This window comes from Durio zibethinus, chromosome 6 (assembly GCF_047325235.1).
Source record: "Durio zibethinus cultivar Kanyao isolate XHJ-2024 chromosome 6, ASM4732523v1, whole genome shotgun sequence".
NCBI classification, from domain to species: domain Eukaryota; kingdom Viridiplantae; phylum Streptophyta; class Magnoliopsida; order Malvales; family Malvaceae; genus Durio; species Durio zibethinus.
The window spans coordinates 9,585,236-9,606,146 of NC_143167.1; the positions used below are offsets into that span (position 1 = coordinate 9,585,236).

The window sequence follows — 20,911 nt, forward strand, 5'->3', positions numbered from 1 at the left end:
GAAAGGAGTTTTATTTGGTTTTCCATGCTTGCTTAAGTTTTGTTGTTCCTTTTTTTCTCCCTTTCCTTTTAGTTAGGTTTTAGTGTTTTTACACTATCTTTATTTCAAGGAAAATTTGCTTCTTGCATTTCAAATTCGTCTCCCTTTTGAAAAGAATGTGCTTGGGTATATATTCCTTTTTATTGATTGTTTTGTTCATAATCTAAGTTGTGGTATCCATCTTCATTTTTATGGCATGAGTATGAAGTTGAATTCAAACCCACAATCTGTTATATTATGGTATTCTGCTTATATGTGTGCATGTTTTTCAAATTTATAGAAATTTTCGTGTGTAAACTTCTTTTTATATGGGCAAAAAGCTTACTTTAGCAATTATGCTTCTTTGGCATCAGTGATACTTTAAATACATAAGAGACTAATTAACTCATTTTTTTTCTAGAACAACATAATGGGTGCTAGGAGGAAGACTCAGACATTCACTGTGAGTGAAAAAGCTCACAAGAGGTTTTCTGTTAATTGTAATGCCACGGCTAGGAATCTCAGGAAGAGTGATCTAGCTGGCGTCATCTTTGGATGCAAACATGGTACATATGGAGAATGTTTGTCTAAGCAATTGTTGGGTTGGTTTGCTATCCCTCAATATTTTTTCAGCATAGGAGCAAATGATCTACTTTTTGATGAGCATAAGTGCTTAACTTTGTCCGGAGTCTCATGACAGAAATGGTGTTTAAACTTTTAACAGGATTACCTGCCCCCCCTTATTCATATGTAAAGAACATCAAACCTCGTTTGCCACTATTCTTGTTCAATTACAGTGACAGGAAGCTTCATGGTGTCTTTGAGGCAGCAAGCTCAGGAAAACTGGCTATCAACTCCACTGCTTGGACCACAGATGATTCAGAGAATACCCCTTATGCTGCATAGGTATTTCTTGTGATCGTACTTTACTTTAAAGTTGTTTACAAATATATGTTGATTAAGTTTCCTAATCATTTGGTCAAAGTCTAGATGTATAATTTGTTTGATCTTTGCTGCATTTGTTTTCAAGGTTAAAATTCAAAAACGGATGCAATGCCAGCCCTTGCTAGAAGATCAGTTCCAGCCAATAATTGCGGATAACTATTATGAACCAAAGCTTTTCTGGTTTGAACTAGATCAGGCTCAAACAAACAAGTTAATTTCTATGTTTTCATCTTCGCCTATAATAGCTAGTACTTCACTCTCAAACAAATCTAAAAAGATGGGTGCTCAACTCAAATCATTAAGGGCCCCTAATCCAAAACAAGATTGTGACACCGGAGAGACAACTGCTTCAAAATTGAAGTTTTCTAATATGAATCCGGCTAGCATGGAAGGTTCCACTTTGGATCCTAGCAGTGGGCAGTCTTATTCGTCTGAGGTGAGAAATGTGAATAATTATGTTACTCATACAACTCAGTCTAATGTAGGATGGCTCACTTGGAAAGATGCTGGTTCAAGAGAAGAAAGACAATGGTTCTCATGTTCAATTAACGATGAAGTCAAATTAAATCATAAGTAGGATGTTAAGTTCCAGAATTTAAACTGTGATACCTCCTCTTGTGTTGTGAGATGCCCACAGAAAAAGTGGAGTGCTTTATTCAAAGAAGAAACTTGTTCTGACATGACAAACGAAGTTGAAGAACTCAATCCGCCAGCTTCAGAAGTGAATCTCATTCATCTAGATCTTTTTAATGGAGAATGGAAATCTCTTTGTCTTCTAGATTGTTTGTCTGAAAGTAGTGAGGTTACAAAAGCTCCATTAGACCTAGAGGATTTTGGAGAATATGGTGAAGTTGCAACCTTGAAAACAAATCATGAAGCCTCGTGTTCTTCTCTGGCGACTGAACCAAGTACCTCTTATCTTCAGAGCTGCTCATTTGAAGCTTTACCCATTTCAGGGGCAACACATGAAAGCAAACATTTTCAGTTAGCAGCTTCAGAGGTGAATTTTCCTTTTTCAGACAAGTTCAACAAGCCCTTTATGCATTTCAATTGGTCTGGAAGAAAAACATCATTTAGAAGTTCCTAGAGAGGAGAATCGATTAGAATTACCTGGGGAAAGGATGCTCTTCAAATCAGATCACGAGTCCTCATTTCCATTTGAGTCTAGAGATGTAGTGTCAACACATAATCAGTTGAAAGACTCTGAACATCAGTCGAGTAATTTCTCCTTTCCAGAAGTAGCATTGGCCTCCGAAATGAACTCTTCTAGCATTCACTCTACAATAGCCAAGGTACTTGAATGAATACATTGAATGGTTAACTGCTTAAAATTTTTTAATTTCATTTTTATCTTCTTACCCTTATTATCCTTTGCTATATTTTTATAATTGTTATTCGAAGTGGGGGACTTGAGGTTGTCTCTGTGCGAACAAGTTCAAAAGGTCAATTCCTTAGAGCAAAAGCTGGTATGATATCTAATTTCTTAGAGTTGTTTCTTTTTATTTTTAAACTTTTCCCTTTCTCCTACAGTTTCATATCATCATCGCAAATGATAGTTATGTTTTTGGTTGATATCATATTTTTTATGAATGCTTTTGTAACATGACCTTCCCTGGAACATAGTGCTTGTGCTATGCTGCAAGTTTAAAGAATTAAATGTCCTACATTTTTATTCTTAGGTAAGCCGGAGGCGAAGGCGAATGGCCCTTCCAAAAGAATCCTACTATTTTTCATTTTCTACTGTATAATCCTTATTGTTGTATGTGCACTCTCGGTAATTAAGGTGGGATTTACATAAAAAAATACCTTTTGTTATGCAACTAATATATATCCATAAACCAAACTGAAAAATTCTACCATTTAATTATTATAGAGATGCACTATTTTTGTGCACTAGGTTAAGTATTATTCAAGTTAGCTCTTATTATCTATCAAATTGGCTTAATGTAATATGTGATCTGGTTAAATGAAAAATGGTTTCATTCAAGTCAAAAGCTTTGATTTATTATTGGACTCCTGAAGCTATGTCTCCCTCCCCCTCACCCACCAAAATAAAACTAAGAAAGAAGATAAATTAATGGTTTCACCTCTGAAGTAAGTTCCCCTTTTATGACACTGATTAATTTACCTAAACAAGTATCCTTGAAATGTTGCTTCAAATGAAATATGTATACAATATGCAAGCATTGGTTAAAATTATATTGATGTCTACATGTAAAACCCTTGGTTGTAGAACATTTTGGGTATATTTTGGCCCTTTTTCATAGTTGTGCTGTATATAATCTCTTGTTGTTAACTCCAAGTTGCTCACTATTTTCCCTTGAAGCCTTTTTACTTTTTACTTTTTCGTTTTTGTTGTGTTATGATATGGTGCATTTTTTTATTTTCAAAATTTCTTGATATTGCTGAATTTTGTAAATTTGACTTTATTCTTGGCAAGTAACATCTTCTTAGTAGTTTATGTTGGCATATTTCAGAAACGAAAAACCTTGATTTGTTCTTTTACCAGTTTATATGAGTTTCGATTCAAATAACATATGATTTTGGTTTTTGAATTTTGGCATTTTTAATCTCTTTGCTATCAAAAACTGTGTTATACTTCTTAACTTGATTATTTGTGTATGCTCTAATTGGAGTAAAAAAAACAAAATGTATGCTGAGTTTCTTAAGTGAGGACTTTGATGAGGATAGTAAACTTGATGTTGAAGCAATTTGGCTTTGAAGGTTGAATCAAGATTAAATATCCAACAGTTGAAAGACCAGCGTAGGATGTTGGAAACTGGGTGTTTGTCAAGGTGTGTTGAGGCAGATGAACAAAAGGAGTGTCAGTCAATGGACGAACGACCTCATCCAGATTGTGATGCATCTATATGTTTGGTGGGAGGATTTGTTAGTTGTACATGGTTTTCTGCTATGGACATCTATTTTTCTTCACAGGACCTGATGAAAACCTGGACTTCAATAAGCTTTGTACGCTCATATGCTTCAGCAGCAAAATTTGGTGGTGAGTTGTATATTTTGGGTGGTGTAGATGGTAATCTATGGTACGACACAGGTATGATTATTCTCTTAAGGCTTTTTGTTTTGTGCAACCATTTTCTATCATACTACTATGTTTGTTGTCCATAGTTGAATCATACAACCCTGTAAGCAATCAGTGGACAAGTCATTCCCCATTAAAACAAAAGAAAGGAAGCTTTTCTGTACTTTCTTTAGAAGATAGCATGTTTGTCTTTGGAGGTGGAAATGGAGTTGAATGTTTCTCACAGGTAGAAATGTTTGATCCAAACATTGGAAGGTGGATTCCTATTCAGTCACTAATGCATAGGGTATATTTTAATGATTGCTTGTTATGCTTGTCTAGACTGATAAATCCAATGCCTTGGTTTGCTTCAAATTAGTTGGTACTTGGTAGCCTACCAACCATAAAGAGGCTGAATAGACATTGTGGAGAAAATATAAAACTCTTTGTTTCTCTCTCTCTCTCTCATAAAACTTTATGTGCTACCATCTTGATCTTAACATTTTTCTGATCTACTAACTAATACCATTTTGTTTTAAAGAGATTTGCTCCTACTGCAGCAGAAGTCAGTGGGATACTTTATGTTTCTGGAGGATACAATGGAAGCGACTATTTGAAGTAAGTAGTTATTTGGTGTTGATGGACTGAGTTGTGCACACATTCGTGATTCATGTATACTGTTATGTGTAAAGACTGCTGATTATCCATGTAAAAACTAACATTCTATGTGATTCATTTTTTTTAAAGCATTCTAAGTGTCTTACACCTGTTGACCAAAAAAAAAGTCTTACACCCAGTAGTTAGTCTTGTATTTATAGCCTTTTATAATTTGCACAATGTATTTATTATTATTCAAGATTCACCACAACGATGCTGCCCTTAATGATAAGGCTTCTTATTGGGGCTCTTCTCTCCGCCCTGCTTATTCTTTGGTGGTAAAGGGATAGGGAGGAGGTGATGGATAATCGATGCAGGGCTGTTATAGCTTTCAGGTAATATACCTGCTTTAGTTGTGAAAATATTTGGCATGCTGATTTAAAACCTTCCTAGTCCTCAACATTTAAATCATGCAAAGAATCCTTGAAAATCCATGACCGTTTTCCAAGCATTGGTTATTGCGAAATTTCCAAATTGGTTTGTCCTAAACTTGCTATAGTTATATAGATGGTGCATAATATAGGTCTATGAATAGCCTGATCTGTAATAGTGAAGTAGCAATCACCTGTTGCCTCATGTGTGTGAATATGCATGTTTACCATTCTCTTCACATCATATAATCCAGAAGGCCCTTTTTGATGCGAACTTTTGACCAATTTTCTAAGGTTCTTGATAAAGTAATGTATCAAGAATAACTTTTGTTTAAATCATTTGACTCTAGGCAGAAAAGCATGGGAATCATAATTCACATACAGGTTGTATTCTATCAATCTTATGGTTTCAATTTCTATAGAAACAATGTAGTAATTGTAGGATTGATTTTGGAGGCTTGCTTAAGCCAAGCAATAAATACCAAGAGCATTATCTTGATTTTACCTATCAAGATTAAACTTTTCACCTTCTTGGTCATGTTCTGTCCTTAACTCATAAATGAGGAGGTTTGTCTTTTCCATCAGTCATAGAGTTAAGCTTAGATTTTTATTTCTATTTCAATAACATTAGTAATAAAATATGTAATAACATGTCAAAAACCTAATGACTTTCTTTTGCGGACTTATTTATAGTCTAATCTACTTTATCATACATTCGTATTGATGGGCACATTTCATCTACTATCCTAGATCAATTGAGAGATTGGATCCTCAAGAACATTCATGGGAAAAACTAGAGAGCATGGCCATAAAGAGAGGGTGTCATTCATTGGTTGTTCTCAATGAAAAACTGTAAGTTGATTTTCTTTAGGTGGTCTTTGGTATGGAGTAATTACCAATGTGATATACAATTGGTGAATAGATCATTATATTTGCTAGGAACTTGATAACTTTGTGTTACAATGATATTATTGATAGTGATTAAATCTATTTCTTGATGGGTCATCTATATCCCAACTGAGAGGGTGAGGAATGTTTTTATTGGAAAGTGGTGATATGTGAATATTACTTATGAACAGGACAATATTACCCTTTTAATTGTGCACAAAAAGCTTGCACTTTTTTTTTTATTGTATAAAATTGTCCTTTTAGCAAATTAAGTTTATTTTAATAGATTTAATTTTCACTCTCATTGAAGAAATCTCTAAAATAAAACTATTTTATTCTTCTATATTTTTCTTATTACAATGCTAGAATTGCATGAAAATATGTAGGTTAAAAACTGAATATTCTTAGCCTTAAATCCCAGGATTTTCATGCATTAAAACAGCTAATTAAAGGAGTAATCTACTCTCTACGTATAATAGGAAAATATCTAATGGATTTGGTGTAATTACCCAAATCACTTCTTCTAAAAATAAGAGATTTAACTAAAATAGATAAAGTCAACTAATCAAGTAATAATGAAGATTAGATTTTTACACTCCCCTTCAAGCTAGGTGGTAGATGTCAATCATGCCTAGCTTGGACTTTAGATTTTCAAAGTTGTTTTGAGAGAGAGCCTTAGTGAGTATATTTGTAGTTTGAAAGCATGTGGGAGTATAAGCTAATCTAACAATTCCTTCCTCTATCTTCTTTTTGATGAAGTGATGATCAATCTCCACATGTTTAGTCCTATCATGATGAACATGATTCTTTGCTATACTTGTGGCATTTTTGTTGTTGTAAAATATCTTCATGGATTCTTTTACAAAGACCTCTAACTCCCCTAGCAATCTTTTCAGCCAAATTCCCTCACATATGCCATGAGACATAGCTCTTAACTCAGCTTCTATGCTACTTCTAAGCACCACATATTTGTTCTTGCTTCGCCAAGTAACCAAATTTCTTCACACATAGGTACAATAACCAGTAGTTGATCTTCAGTCAATAACGATCCATCCTAATTAGCATTAGTTTAAATTTCAACATTTCGGCATGATGTCTTCTTAAAAAATAACCCTTTATCGAGATTTTTATTTAGGTATTGTAAGATTTGATACACAGCCTTCAAGTGTTCCTTGATTGGGTTGTTCATGAATCTGTTTACCATGCTAACTGAAAAATCGATATATGATCTTATATGAGAGAGGTAGATGAGTTTTTCAACAAGTCTTTGATATCTGCCTTTATCTATTGGTGGACTTCCTTCTTCCATTCCTACCTTATTCATTATGTCCATAAAGGTGTCAGTAGATTTGCATCTAAGCATTCCAGTTTCCTTTAGTAATTCTAGGATATACTTACACTGTGAAACATAGATGCCATTCCTTGAGCGAGCTATCTCTATGTCAAGAAAATATTTGAAGTGTCCCAAATCTTTGATTTCAAATTCTTTGGCTAGGAGGTTCTTTAGGTTGCTAATTTCTTCCACATAGTCTCCAATAAGAATAATGTCATCCACATAGGCAATAAGAATGGCTATTTTTCCTTTAGATGAATGTTTGACAAACATGGTGTGATCAATTTGGCATTGTGAAAAACTATACTTCTTTACCACTTTTGTTAGTTTATCAAACCATGCACGTAGGGATTGTTTGAGACTATATAATGACTTTTGAAGCTTACATACCTTGCCAAATTTGTCTTGGTTTTTGAATCCTTGAGGGGTTTTCATGTGAACTTCTTCTTCTAGGTCGTCATTAAGAATTACATTTTTGATATCTCGTTGGTGAAATGGCCAATCTAGATTTGCTGCCAATGATAATAACACCCGGATTGAATTAAGTTTAGCAATCGGAGCAAATGTCTCCTCATAGTTAACACCATAACATAAAGTAAATTCTTTTGCAATAAGGTGAGCTTTAAATCTGTTAATACTTCTATCTGTATTGTGTTTAACAGTAAAAATCCTTTTTCACCCAACTGGATTTTTTCCTTTGGGTAGTTGTGAGATCTCCCATGTTTTGTTCTTTTCTAAGGCCTAAATTTCTTCCCAAACAGCCATATTCAATTTTGGTTGCATGAGTGCTTCATGAATTTTATTGAGAATTTGCATATTGTTTAGTATGGTAACAAAAGCTCGATAACTGGGTGATAAACCTTCATAAGAAATCACATTATAGATTGGGTGTTGAGTACATGATCTCACACCTTTCCTTAGAGCAATTGGTTGATCAAAATTATTAAAAGATTCAATTGAATCAGATTCAGTAAGAGCGTTACCTATGTTAGTTTCAAGTATCTTTGGAATCGGTTCAAATTCTTGGTTTTTCTTTGTAGGTGTAAATTCTCTTATATCTTTCTAAGTTTTTGTTTTCTTGAATAGATAATCGATTTTCTGTTTGTTTTCCTTTGTGTGAACTTTGGGCTTGGAGGATTTGGTTGGATGTTTTGGACTTGAAATGGAGTTAAAGGATATGGTTGAATGTTTTGGACGTGAAAGGAAATTTGAGAAGTGTTTGTTGGTTCGGTAATAGGATCTTCCCAAAGCTGATATTCTCGTGTGATTGAATTCTCCCCTTGAATGGTAGTTTTAGGAAAGAAAGATTGATTTTCAAAAAAGTTAACATTCATAAAATGGTAGAATTTTTTTTGTTACTAGTGAGTAACACTTGTATCCTTTTTGATTTGGGGAGTATCCGAGAAATATACATTTGATAGATTTGTGATCTAATTTGCTTTGGTTTTGTTGGCTGGTAAGAACAAATGTAGTGCATCCAAACACTTTAATGGGAATAGACAAGATGATTGTCCAAGGCTTTGAAATTTCAGGACTCGAGAAGGCATTCTATTTATAGGATATGTAACGGTAAGAATAGCCTCACCCTAAAAATGCTTAGGTACATAGGTAGCCATTATAAGGGATCTTGCAACTTTCAACAAATATCGATTCTTGCTTTCTTCAATGCCATTTTGTTGAGGAGTGTCAACACATGAGCTTTGATGAATTATACTATGCTTTATTAGATATAATCCAAGAATTGAATTGTATTATTTTTTCCCATTGTCGGTTCTTAACACTTGGATTTTGGTTTTAAATTGAGTTTGGATCATATTGTTGAAGTTTTGGAATAGCTGATCCACTTTTGATTTTTTCTTCATAAGTATTACCTAAGTAACCCTGGTGTGATCATCAATAAATGTGACAAACCCTCTGGAGCTAATAATGTTATTTACTCTTGATGGACTCCAAATGTCACTGTGTATCATTGAAAAAGGATGGGATGGTTTGTAAGGCTAATAAGGATATGTTTTACGAGTATGTTTGGATGGTTAGCAGACTTCACACTGAAAATTGTTAGAATTTTGATTGAATAATGAGGAAAACAACCTTTTGAGGTACAAAAAATTTGGATGACTTAACCGATAGTGTCACAACATGACAGTACTATCTTTATTATTATTGGAGGATGAAGCCACAAAAGAGGACTTTTGATATTGTCTTTCAGAATCATTAGCTCTTAGGATATGGAGTCTTGCACACATCTTAGCATTGCCAATCATCTTCCCCGAATCCAAATCCTGAAATTCACACATATTTGGAAGAAATTTAATAACACACTTAAGCTCTTTTGTAAGTTTGCTTATAGACGGTAGATTGCAACTTGGATTTGGGACAAACAGAACAAAATTAAGTGTTATCTCTTTGGAAATAATAACAGAACTTATACTAGTTATTTTTGAAAGTGACCCATTAGCAATTCGAAATGTGAAGTTTTCATTACATAAGTTGTATTTACTAAATACAAATGCATCTCCAGTCATATGGTCTAAAGCTCTTGAATCCATAATCCATGAATTTGATTTCTCTAGTTTTACACTCAAGGCACTTAGAAAATTGCCTTTTTGTGTTAAAAAGCTTGTTCGAATAGGAGAGGTAATGTTCTTTAGTGATTGAGAAACGCTATCTCTAGTGTTAGAAGTAACTTTTGACGTCTAGCTTTCCTTTCCGCTGCTCATGTTGGACTCAAAGTGAAAATTTTCAAAGGTTTAGATCGTGCTTTAATATCATGAAGAAATCTTTAGAATAAAACTATTTTATTCTTTTATATATTTTTTATTATAATGCTAGAATTGCATGAAAATATATAAGCTAAAGACTAAATATTCTCAGCCTTAAAACCCAAGATTTTCATGCATTAAAATAGCTAATCAAAGGACTAATTTACTCTCTACACATAATCAGAAAATATCTAATGGATTTGGTGTAATTACCCAAATCACTTCTTATTCTAAAAATAAGAGACTTAACTAAAATAGATAAAGTCAACTAATCAAGTAATAATTAAGATTAGATTTCCACACTCATTAAAAATGATTTAATTTGATGTATAATTAAAAGTTTATTGAAGTTATTGATTTATATTTCATATTTGTTGATTGCATAGTTCAGTTATACCTTGCTTGAAAAACTAAAATATTAAATTTTACAAATTTTTATTTTAATATAATATCAAAATTATTGACTTCTAATTGTTTTGACATTATTATTTTGGTATGATATATTGAAATTTGAATTATGTTTGATTCTTGTGCTTCAAAACATGGTTTTTTTAGATTGTTATTGATAAAATCGCTATAGTGATAAAAGCATCATGATGAATTGATGATTAGAGCACTATGGTAAATACAATACTAATACCAAACACTATCTGAATACTCTTGATCATTTGTTCTACTCCCCTCCCCCTCCTAGATATGGAAAAAAATGTTTCCCTTGTATGGAATGCGAATCATGGAAAATATTTTTGTAGACATGCTATAGGTGGCTTTGATGGAACCAGAATGGTCTCATCAGTTGAGGTCTTTGACCCTTGTGCTAGCTCGTGGATGGAGGAGTCCATGAACAATGCAAGGGGATATTTTGGCACCGTTGCGATAAGAGATGAAATACATGTTATTGGTGGATTGCAGGGTGATGAGGAAGTTCTGGACAAGGTATGTGACTAGTGCCAGATCTTTCTGATATAAATGCTAAAGAAATGAGGTTTCTTTTTAACATTTTCTAAATTTTGTTGGGGTGATGACAGATGGAGTCTTACAAGAATGGTCCAGGTTGGCAAGTGAACAATTGGAAGGCCATTGGGAAAAGATGCTTCTTCTCTGCCGTCCTTCTATAAGTAGAATCTGGTATGCTTGCTTTGGTCTGTACATCCATGTTCACATGTGTGTTCTATTACAATTGATAGTTTTGCATTTTGATGCAATATCATACCCGAAGCAATGCAGCAGTTAAGAATGTCTAATAGAAATATATCCGTTGAACCACTTGAGCTTAGCTCATATGTTAAAGCAGGGACAATGTTTAAGTAGAGCTCTTTAGTTTGAGCTGTGTTTTTTTGTTTGTGTTATTGACAAGTGCCATGATGGAGACTGTAACTGGTAATAGTATTTGGCAATACTAAAAACATAATAAAGTTAGTAAATACAAATTTGTATGCCGTATGAAACTACAATGTCGAGATGGTCATGCTATTAAACATATTAAAATTTGTAAGATTAGGCTATTATCAATATTTCCTTGCATAACATTAATTAATGTTTTTTCGTTTTGAATTGTTTTGTTTAGGAAAGATTCTTGTTATGATACGAGAAAAACAAAGTGGTAATTGAGGATAGAAAGTAGTACTAATCCAAGAGTGAAATAAATTGTGGAATTCGATTGCATTCGCTTCAACATGGAGCAGGAGGATCATTAATATTGCAAGAATTTAACTTATTTAATCTTCATTCAGTCTACGGCAATAGAGCTGATCTTCTTGAAATGCAAATACTGTCTTGCATTTGCTTAAAGGAGATGATACAGTAAGTGCCTCGCACAAAAACTGAATTAAACAAGGCTCTCTGTAAAGCGAAAGGGATTATGGAACATTTTAAAGAAATAGTTATTACCGTCCCAATTCAAAACCAAATCACCAGCTTATCAGTAACCTTTTGGGAGTGGTGGCGACTTTTAATAATAGGGACGACTTTTGAGTGATGGAGCTGGTGATTTATGGTGGAATGGAGGATGCGCATGGTGAAATGTAGACTTAAGGAGGAGATGGGGATGGTGATGGTGGAGGTGGGGAATTATAGACACAAGGTAGGGGTGATTATGATGATGATGATGGAGGTTGAGACTTGTAAACATATAGAGGAGATGTTGACGGAAATGAAGGCGGTGGATATTTGTAGTAATATGTAAGAGGTGAAGATTTAAGAGGTGGAGGTGGCAACTTGTACAAGTACGAGGGATTCGAAAAATGCTTTGGAGGGGATGGGTTGTAGTAGAATGGTGGGAACTATGCATGCTTTGGTGGTGGAGATATGTACTAGTACGGTGGGTAATTGAAGTAGTGCTCTGGGTAGTTGGCTACCACAGCACAGAAGTGGCGCCAAGGCAGAATGCCATAAGCATGAACCATATGAGGCCAGAACCCTAGCCATCTTCCCGTTGCCATTTCTAGCAATTAAGGTCGATTGCTAAAAATTAGATTCAGAGTCCATTTGGATCTTAGTGGAGTATCATTACAATGAGAGGGTTCATTTGGATCTCAGTGGATTGGCATTACGATGAGAGTTGAACTCTTTTTCCGGTTCAATTGCATCGTGATGATGTTATTTGAATTCTTTTTTGTATTCAATCGTGCTGAGATGATGTTTGCATTTCACTAAAAAGGTCCAGTGAATGAATCATGTCGGCACATTTGAGAGTGAGCTTTTATGTGTTCCACCAGACTTCCTTTTCCAATTTTGTCGTTGACCTTTCTATCTTTTCATTTTTGCCCTTAAAAATATCAAGTTACTATTTTATTTTGAATTTTTTATTTTAAAATATTAAAATAATTTTGTTAATTTAATATGATAAATTTTATTATATAATAAGCTCATAAATAAATTTTATTATATAATAACTAAATAATTTGTATTACTATTTTGATGGAAAATAAAATTTTGAGATTTTAAATGTTGTAAATAACATAAAATATATAAAAAAATAAATTATAAATACATTTTTAAAGTAAAGTGTTTAATAATTATTTTCAGTATCTTTTTATATATTTAAATATATATTTTTTCACTGATTTTAATCGTATCATTATAATAAATAATTTTACTTTCGTTATTATTTTCAATCTTATTAAAATTAATTTCATCATATATTCAAATGTATCTAAGAACTTGTATCAAAGAAATCTTTGGTACTGCCTCATAATATATTGATTGTAGTCCTCTTTAAATGTTCTTTTCCATCATTAGATTGTAACCGGTGTTATACACAAGATAATTTTAAATTTTAAGAATGACTGTTGGGTGGTAATTAGGATTGCATAAATAATTTTTAAATTGATTATTTTTTTAAAAAAATTTTAAAAAAGGCATAATAAGTGATAAAAGATGAAATCAAATTTCTAATGTATATTTGAAATATAAATTTAATAATTAGGGTCGAGATACATAAAATCCTTTTGATACTCTATTATTTAGAAATTTAATATTAAATTTTTAATGCTTTACATAAATTTTTGAAAAAAATAATTTTTGTTTGATTCAAATCAAGATAAAATAAATAGGTGGTTGTTGAAAGACCTGCATTAGTTTTTAAACATGATAAAAAAATTTTATAATTAAATAATTTATTAAATAAGATATTTGATAAATAATTAAAATGATTTATTACGAAGATAAAATTTATATTTTATATTTTAAATTTTAAAATATAAATCATTAGATTGATTTGATTTACAATTGTAATTTGAATCATTTTGATATTTGAATCAATTTAAAAAATTATCTTATAAGAAAAAAATATCTTACATGTAGATTAAAGAAATGTTCACAAAAGTATTTATGTGATAAATTTTATTAGATATTTATGTGTCTTGTAATATAATATATGCTTGTTTAAATGTGCGTAATAGGCTGGATTATACTCGTTTAAATGTGCATAATCAGCTGGATTGAAGATTATAACATAATGTTTCAAATCTCGATCATTTTTCAAACTTGTATTTTATGGTTTCCCACTAGGTTGCCTAGTTTTTAAAGACACCAACTCATCACCATCATAGGTATATGATAAATAATTACACTAATCGGCAGAGCTAATAGCTTGTTATTGATCCTTCTACTAGATGTTGGGATGTTTTCAATTAGTGGTTTTTTTTTTTTTTTTTTTACAGTTAAAACTATTTATATTATTTAAACATTTACTTTTTCATATATATAAATTTTTTGAACAAAATTTATTTAAATTCTATCCATATTTAAACTACGTGTCCTCTAACCAAAAAAAAGGGGGGGGGGGGATAAATTGAGAATAAATTTAAAAGATCAAGCAAAAAAAAAAAAACTTGTTAATGGCAAAGATGAAATGCAATATACTGTAGATTATGTGCACGTGTCATGAACCTGTGATTATGCCTAATGCTTTAAGATCGTACTTTCTTCTGTGTCTAATTAAAGTTAAAATATTTAAGAAGAGTGAACGCTCAAAAGAATATCGAAAAGACACTAAAAAAAAAAAAAAAAGAAGCTAGAAAGTAAGCCAAAAATAAGAAAAACTAAAAGGCAAGAAAGATACTGAAAATGTTGTAATAGTATTAATTTGAGTGTTTAAGAGCAAAACAAGTCTGGAATTTTTGTCTAAACATATAGGTCTGAAGAAAACGTAGTGCTTTAATGTCTGAATAAAACGTCTGAATGAATTGTACTGCTTTAATAGAGAAGCGAGATGGGTTCCTCCTTTTTTGCTTTAATAGAGAAGAGGGGTGGGGTAACAAGTAGTCCATAAAAGCAGCAATTACTGCTTTAATAGAGAAGCGAGAGATGGATTTCATTTTTTGCTTTAATAGAGAAGCGGGAAAACAAGTCGTCCATAAATAAGCAGTGTGACAAGTCGTCATTGAGACCCTCCATTTATAGTTGAAGTCCCATAAATCAATGATTAAAATTGACTCAATCTTACAAGGTCTAAGATTATAAGAAAATTACATGAAATTTACATCAAAGAATTTAAATTCTGCATAAAACCTGGACCTGGTCTGCCTGCAACTGGGTTTGGTGCGCTTGCGACCCTTCTAGAGGTATTTTCCTTGACTTGGGAGTGTCATGATCTTAGAGAACAGTAGTAAATTTTACATGTATATTAAAATTAATCTTGAGATATAAAGATTTATTTTTTTTAATTTATAAAATATTTTTTATGAGATAAAATTATGAAACTAACGGATCAAAATTAATAATATTTTATAAATTAATATGAATCGTGATATTTGATATTAAAATTGACTCTGAAATACCAATAATGTATCATCGAAGATGATAAATTTTCGTTAAAGTGAAAAAAAATATTATAATTTAGAAAGAAATTATAAATTTCGATGAATTTTTATTAGAATGAAAGAAAATATCATAATCTTAAAAAAAAAAATTAAGATATCATAATATTAAAGATGAATTATGAATCTCAAATTAATTATGTATTAAAATTAATTTTAAAATATAAAAATTTATATCTTTTAATTTATGAAATATTTTTGATGAAATAAAATTAATAAACTAAAATAGACGTGAATTCCTTATTCTGTTGCTAGTCCCAAGCGTAAGTCCTCCCGACTGATTCAGCTTAGGTGTCTGGGCCTCAAGTGGATCTGCATTGGCGGTGACACGTGCTAGCATGCTTGTACATGTTTGTTCATGATTGGTAGTAAACAAGTCAAGACTCAAGAAAGCCGATAAAAGCAAATAAATTTAATTTCCAAAACCGCGTTCAAATCAAACTGAACAGGTTACAATTTCAACTACGACGACAACGAGAGCGAGGTTAAAACAACCTCTCCAAAAGTTAAAAAATGCGAGGCTAGCTTTTCTCAATTGTATGAATATTTGCTCTATTTCTGCATGCAAGTTGATTATATCTCTGCAAATTATTCGTCTTTTTCTTTGAAATAAATTTGTCTTTATTTTAAGAAACTTGTCACAATTTCTTTAAAATTTTACACTTTGACTGGAGTTATTATTATCGGCAAAAGGAAAAAATTAAAAAACAAGTTACAAATAATCGTGTTTATTTAAATCTTAACAATTTTAAATATAAAAAATAAAAAATTAATGTTATAAACCAATCTAGATATTTCTCCTCTTGCCTTTGTATATGCTAATTACTCAAGGAAAATAAAACTTTTTTTCTATTTCTTGTGTAGAGGATGAAGATTTTATTACATTGATATTTTGTTTTCATTTTTTTTGGTTTTATGATGTTTATATACATATATATATATATATATATATGTATGTATGTATGTATATTTGATTACATGATATTTTTATAGTCAGATACAAGGTCAATTACTTTTTCATTCTATGTTGAAAATTTGGTTGTTTTTTATTTTTAATTTTTATTTCAATACATTAGCATAAGTAGATTGTTTTTTTAAAAGAAATTTCTCATATATTAAAAAGCTATTATATATTATTTAATTATTTTAAAATAAAAACTAATTACGCAAAGTACATGCCAAAATAACCATTATCATAACAATAAGATTTAAATTCAACTTTAAGCACAAAGAGAAGAAAATCCAAGTTATGTATTATTCCCTTTACATATTACAACGTTAAATAAGAACAAAACGCTAATAAAGATAGTTTGGCATTGTTTTCTTTTCTTTCTTTTTTTTTTGTTTCCAAAAATTTGTTTTTGTTTCGTGTTGTTTTATTTTCAAAAAATAAAAAAGATGACTTGCTTAATAATTAATGTTGTTACCTATTTAAAACAAACACTTATTGTAAATATAACTTTTAAATAAAATTATATCATTTAAGTTATATTATTTACATAATATTAAATAATACTATCTGATAATATTTAATGATAATATTAAACATTATTATTTAAAAATATTATAATTATGAAAAATATTAAAGAATATAATTAGAAAATATTAATAAAATCAACATTAAAAATTAATAATTATAATTTAAATTTTATTACATAATAATAATGTAAATTAATATAATTGAAGATTATATATCTTATATTTAAATTAATTAATATAATTATAAAACTATATTAAATACTATTATTTAATTTATTTTTTAATAATATTTAATTATTTTATATAACAGAATATATTTTAATAATATATTACAAAATATAATTAAATTATTGGATAATAATGACGCAATTAATGAATATTCAGTAAATTATATAATTATTAAAATATATAAAAATTATGATATAAATTATTATTTAATATTAAATATTAATTTAATTAAAAATATTAAATTTATTGATAATACAAGAAATATATTTTAAAGTTATATTAAATAATAATATACTATTAAAAATATTATTTCATAAAATATTATTAAATTATAGTAAATAATTATACTTAATAATATCATAGTCATTAATAAAGCATTAAAATTAAATTATTGAGATTATAAAAAAATTAATTAATATTATGTATTTTTAAAATTAAATAATAATGTACTATTATAACATTATAATTTATGTTATTTATTAAAGATTTATATATTTTTCCTTCCAAACAATTAGTTGTTAATTTTGAAATATTTAAAATTTATTTTTTATTATTATTTTATATCAAATTTAATATTTTTTAATTTACAAGTTAATTCATTTCCTTTATAATTTTTATTATAAACATATAATATTATTTTAATACTTGGATATTGTTTACTTAATTTCAAAAACCAAAACAACTTTTTTGAAATAATAAAAATAAAAAATTCTTACTTTTAATAATTGTGAAAATTTTGTTTTCGTTTTCCATTTTTAAAAATAAAAACATATTGCGTAACATAATTTTGTAGGGGAATATGTTTTATTTACTAAAGATAAAAGAAGAGTCATATGGTATTTTATCCACCGACACATGAATCTAATATGATTTAACAAAATCTCAATTAATTAAAATTTATCTCTTTTAATAAAAAAAAATTTAATAAATTTTAATAAATCTAATATGATCATAATAATGATTTATTATGATCATATAAAAACAAAATTTATAATTATTAATAAATTTTATCCTGACAATTAAATAAACTATCTATTTCAAATTTTTCTCCACAATGAACCAAAAAAATGATTGAACAAGGACGATGACGGAGTTGATGGTAGCATAAACCTCAATGATATTCTCACTTGTCATTTCCATTGTTCTTCCACAACCTCCATTTTTCTTTGGTTGGAAAGCTCCTCAAATGTTATGCTTAAACTCCTCCCTTCCGGCCTTTCCAAGATGGAAACACCAATCATCTTTTCTTCTTCAAATATTATTAACTATACCAATATTCCTCCAAAAATCTCATTTACCAATTCCATCGATAATCCCTTTCACGCTTTAGAATCATGCCATTCTACAAAAGAAATAAAACAACTCCATGCTCTAACCATCAAAACAAGACCTCTCCAAACCCAACTTCTATGCTCCAAAATCTTATCATTTCTCAACCCTTTTTCTTCCCCTGAAAGCCTTGACTATGCCAGAAAACTTGTCCACCACTTAAAAACTCCACATTTACAAGTTCATTTTTATAATTCATTAATCCGGCCCCTCTCAAATTCCTTAGAAGCCATAGCATTATACAAAGAAATTATAACCAAAGGCATTTATCCTGATACTTATACCATTCCTTATGTCCTAAAAGCTTGTGCCCAATTCCATGCCCTGGAAGAAGGCCAGCAAATCCATGCACATTCTATTAAGTTTGGTCTTAATTCCAATGTTTATGTTCTCAACACTCTGATGCGCCTTTATGCTGTTTGTGGGATTATTCATTATGTTCAAAAGCTGTTCGATGAAAGTCCTGAAAGAGACTTGGTATCTTGGACTACCCTTATTCAAGCTTTTGTTAAAATGGGTTTTGCCAAGGAAGCCATTCAGGCTTATTTTGATATGTTTAAAACAAATTTAAGACCCGATAAAAGGACACTGGTTGTCCTCCTTTCGGCATGTTCTAGGCTGGGAGACTTGAGTTTAGGCACCCAAATTCATGAAGATATATGTGATTCTCATGATATTTATTCGGATGTTTTTGTTGGCAATGCATTGGTTGACATGTATATGAAGTGTGGCGATGCAGATTCCGCTCGTCAGTTGTTTGATAAAATGCCTGTTAAAAATGTGGTTTCCTGGAATTCCATGATATCTGGTCTAGTTCAACAAGGACAATTTACGGAAGCATTGGATTTCTTTCATGACATGCAAAGGATAGGTCTTAAGCCTGACAGTGTTACTCTAGTTGCTGTTTTGAATGCTTGTAGTAATCTTGGGAAGCTTGAGTTAGGAAAGTGGGTTCATGCATATATTGATAAAAATCAAATCAAGGCAGATGGGTTTATAGGAAATGCGTTGGTGGATATGTATGCTAAGTCTGGAAGCATAGAACAGGCTTTCGGTGTGTTTCATGGAATGAAATGTAGAGACGTTTTTTCTTATACTGCTATGATTGTTGGATTTGCAATGAATGGACAAGCTGAGAGAGCGTTGGATATTTTTAAAGAGATGCCCATCGTGGGCATCAAACCAGATGAAGTAACATTTGTTGGTGTCCTGTCTGCATGTAGTCATGCAGGATTGGTAGAGGAGGGTTGGAAGCACTTTGAAGACATGTCAAGAGTTTATAATCTGGAACCTCAAACAGAGCACTATGGTTGTATGGTTGATCTTCTAGGCCGTGCTGGACTAATAAGTGAGGCAGAAGAATTTATAGCAAATATGCCAATTGAGCCTGATGCATTTGTTTGGGGCGCATTACTAGGAGCTTGTAGCATTCATGGAAAAGTTGAGCTTGGGAAAAGTGTAATGAAAAACCTTGTAGCTATCCAACCTGTAACAGATGGTGTATATGTACTCATGTCAAACATCTATTCGTCTGCAAATAGATGGAAAGATGCAGTAAAGTTGAGGAAGCAAATGAAAGAAAGAAAAGTGAAGAAGACTCCCGGTTGTAGCTTAATTGAAGTCAATGGTATTGTTCATGAGTTCCGAAAGGGAGAAAAATCACACCCAAGAAACGAGGAGTTGAGAAGGTTGCTGGAAGAAATGGCAATTCACTTACAGAACCATGGTCAATTTCCAACTAGCAACTTTATCTCTTAATACAGCATATGTGGATAATGGAGAATGATTTCGAGTGGGAAAATGGAGGCATTGAGGCATTTTGGCATATTTGTTTGGCTCTGCCACAAGGCTTTGTGTGTTCAAAACAAGAAGCGGGGTAAGAAAATTATGGTCAATATTCACATAAATGCCTAGAAAGTAGTAAGTTTCTCAATTCATGTTAATCATGTTATGCCGTAGCCCGTAGGTAGCGGTTAGACCTTGTCTTGCACAGATGGATTAACACCAACCTGTTACCTGATTCTGTAATCCCTTCTCCCCCATTGTCTATACTTTGCATATGCACCAAAAAAATCTCTAGATGTGAAATGAAAGAGGTTTAATTACTTGATAAAATCTAGGTATCGACTGATCTATGGCACTTTGCCTTGCGTTGTTGTGCACTGAGTATACTTTTCCTGTATCTAACTTCTAGAAATCATTGTCTAGAATGGTGCCTGACGTCCACGCTTGTTCTGAGATCTCTACTAGCTACTTTAATTAATTCTTTAAACTTTTGAAAAAGATCAAATCTTTGAGCTATCAATTAGTTAATTTGTTTCAATATCATCATTTTTCGTATTGATTTGTCGAACTGAATTGTTTTTTTTTTTTTGGCCATTTTTGTCCAATTGATTAAAGAATATACGTATTACTCGTAAATTGTAAGGAAATATTATTTTACATTTTTTTATTTTGTCATTTTATTGCATTCATTTGTTTTTTTTATTATAATTAACAAATTAAAAAATCTTTATTTTATTTTTTTTTATGTAAAAGCCTGTTATTTAATTTAATAA

The 20,911-nt window shown here is 31.0% G+C and overlaps 2 pseudogenes across 2 annotated transcripts; both read left to right on the top strand.

Moving 5' to 3' along the window:
* Positions 1-166: 166 nt before the first annotated feature.
* LOC111286866 (uncharacterized) lies at positions 167-11,534 on the top strand (annotated as a pseudogene). Its single transcript, XR_016342812.1, has 12 exons — positions 167-620; positions 743-924; positions 1,049-1,889; positions 2,026-2,253; positions 2,350-2,429; positions 3,688-4,018; positions 4,093-4,292; positions 4,527-4,603; positions 4,927-4,977; positions 5,764-5,865; positions 10,749-10,932; positions 11,025-11,534. The product of XR_016342812.1 is annotated as an uncharacterized LOC111286866 (transcript).
* Positions 11,535-18,060: 6,526 nt separating this feature from the next.
* On the top strand, positions 18,061-20,643 carry LOC111286479 (pentatricopeptide repeat-containing protein At1g08070, chloroplastic pseudogene; annotated as a pseudogene). The gene has a single exon (XR_016342813.1). The product of XR_016342813.1 is annotated as a pentatricopeptide repeat-containing protein At1g08070, chloroplastic pseudogene (transcript).
* Positions 20,644-20,911: the final 268 nt, after the last annotated feature.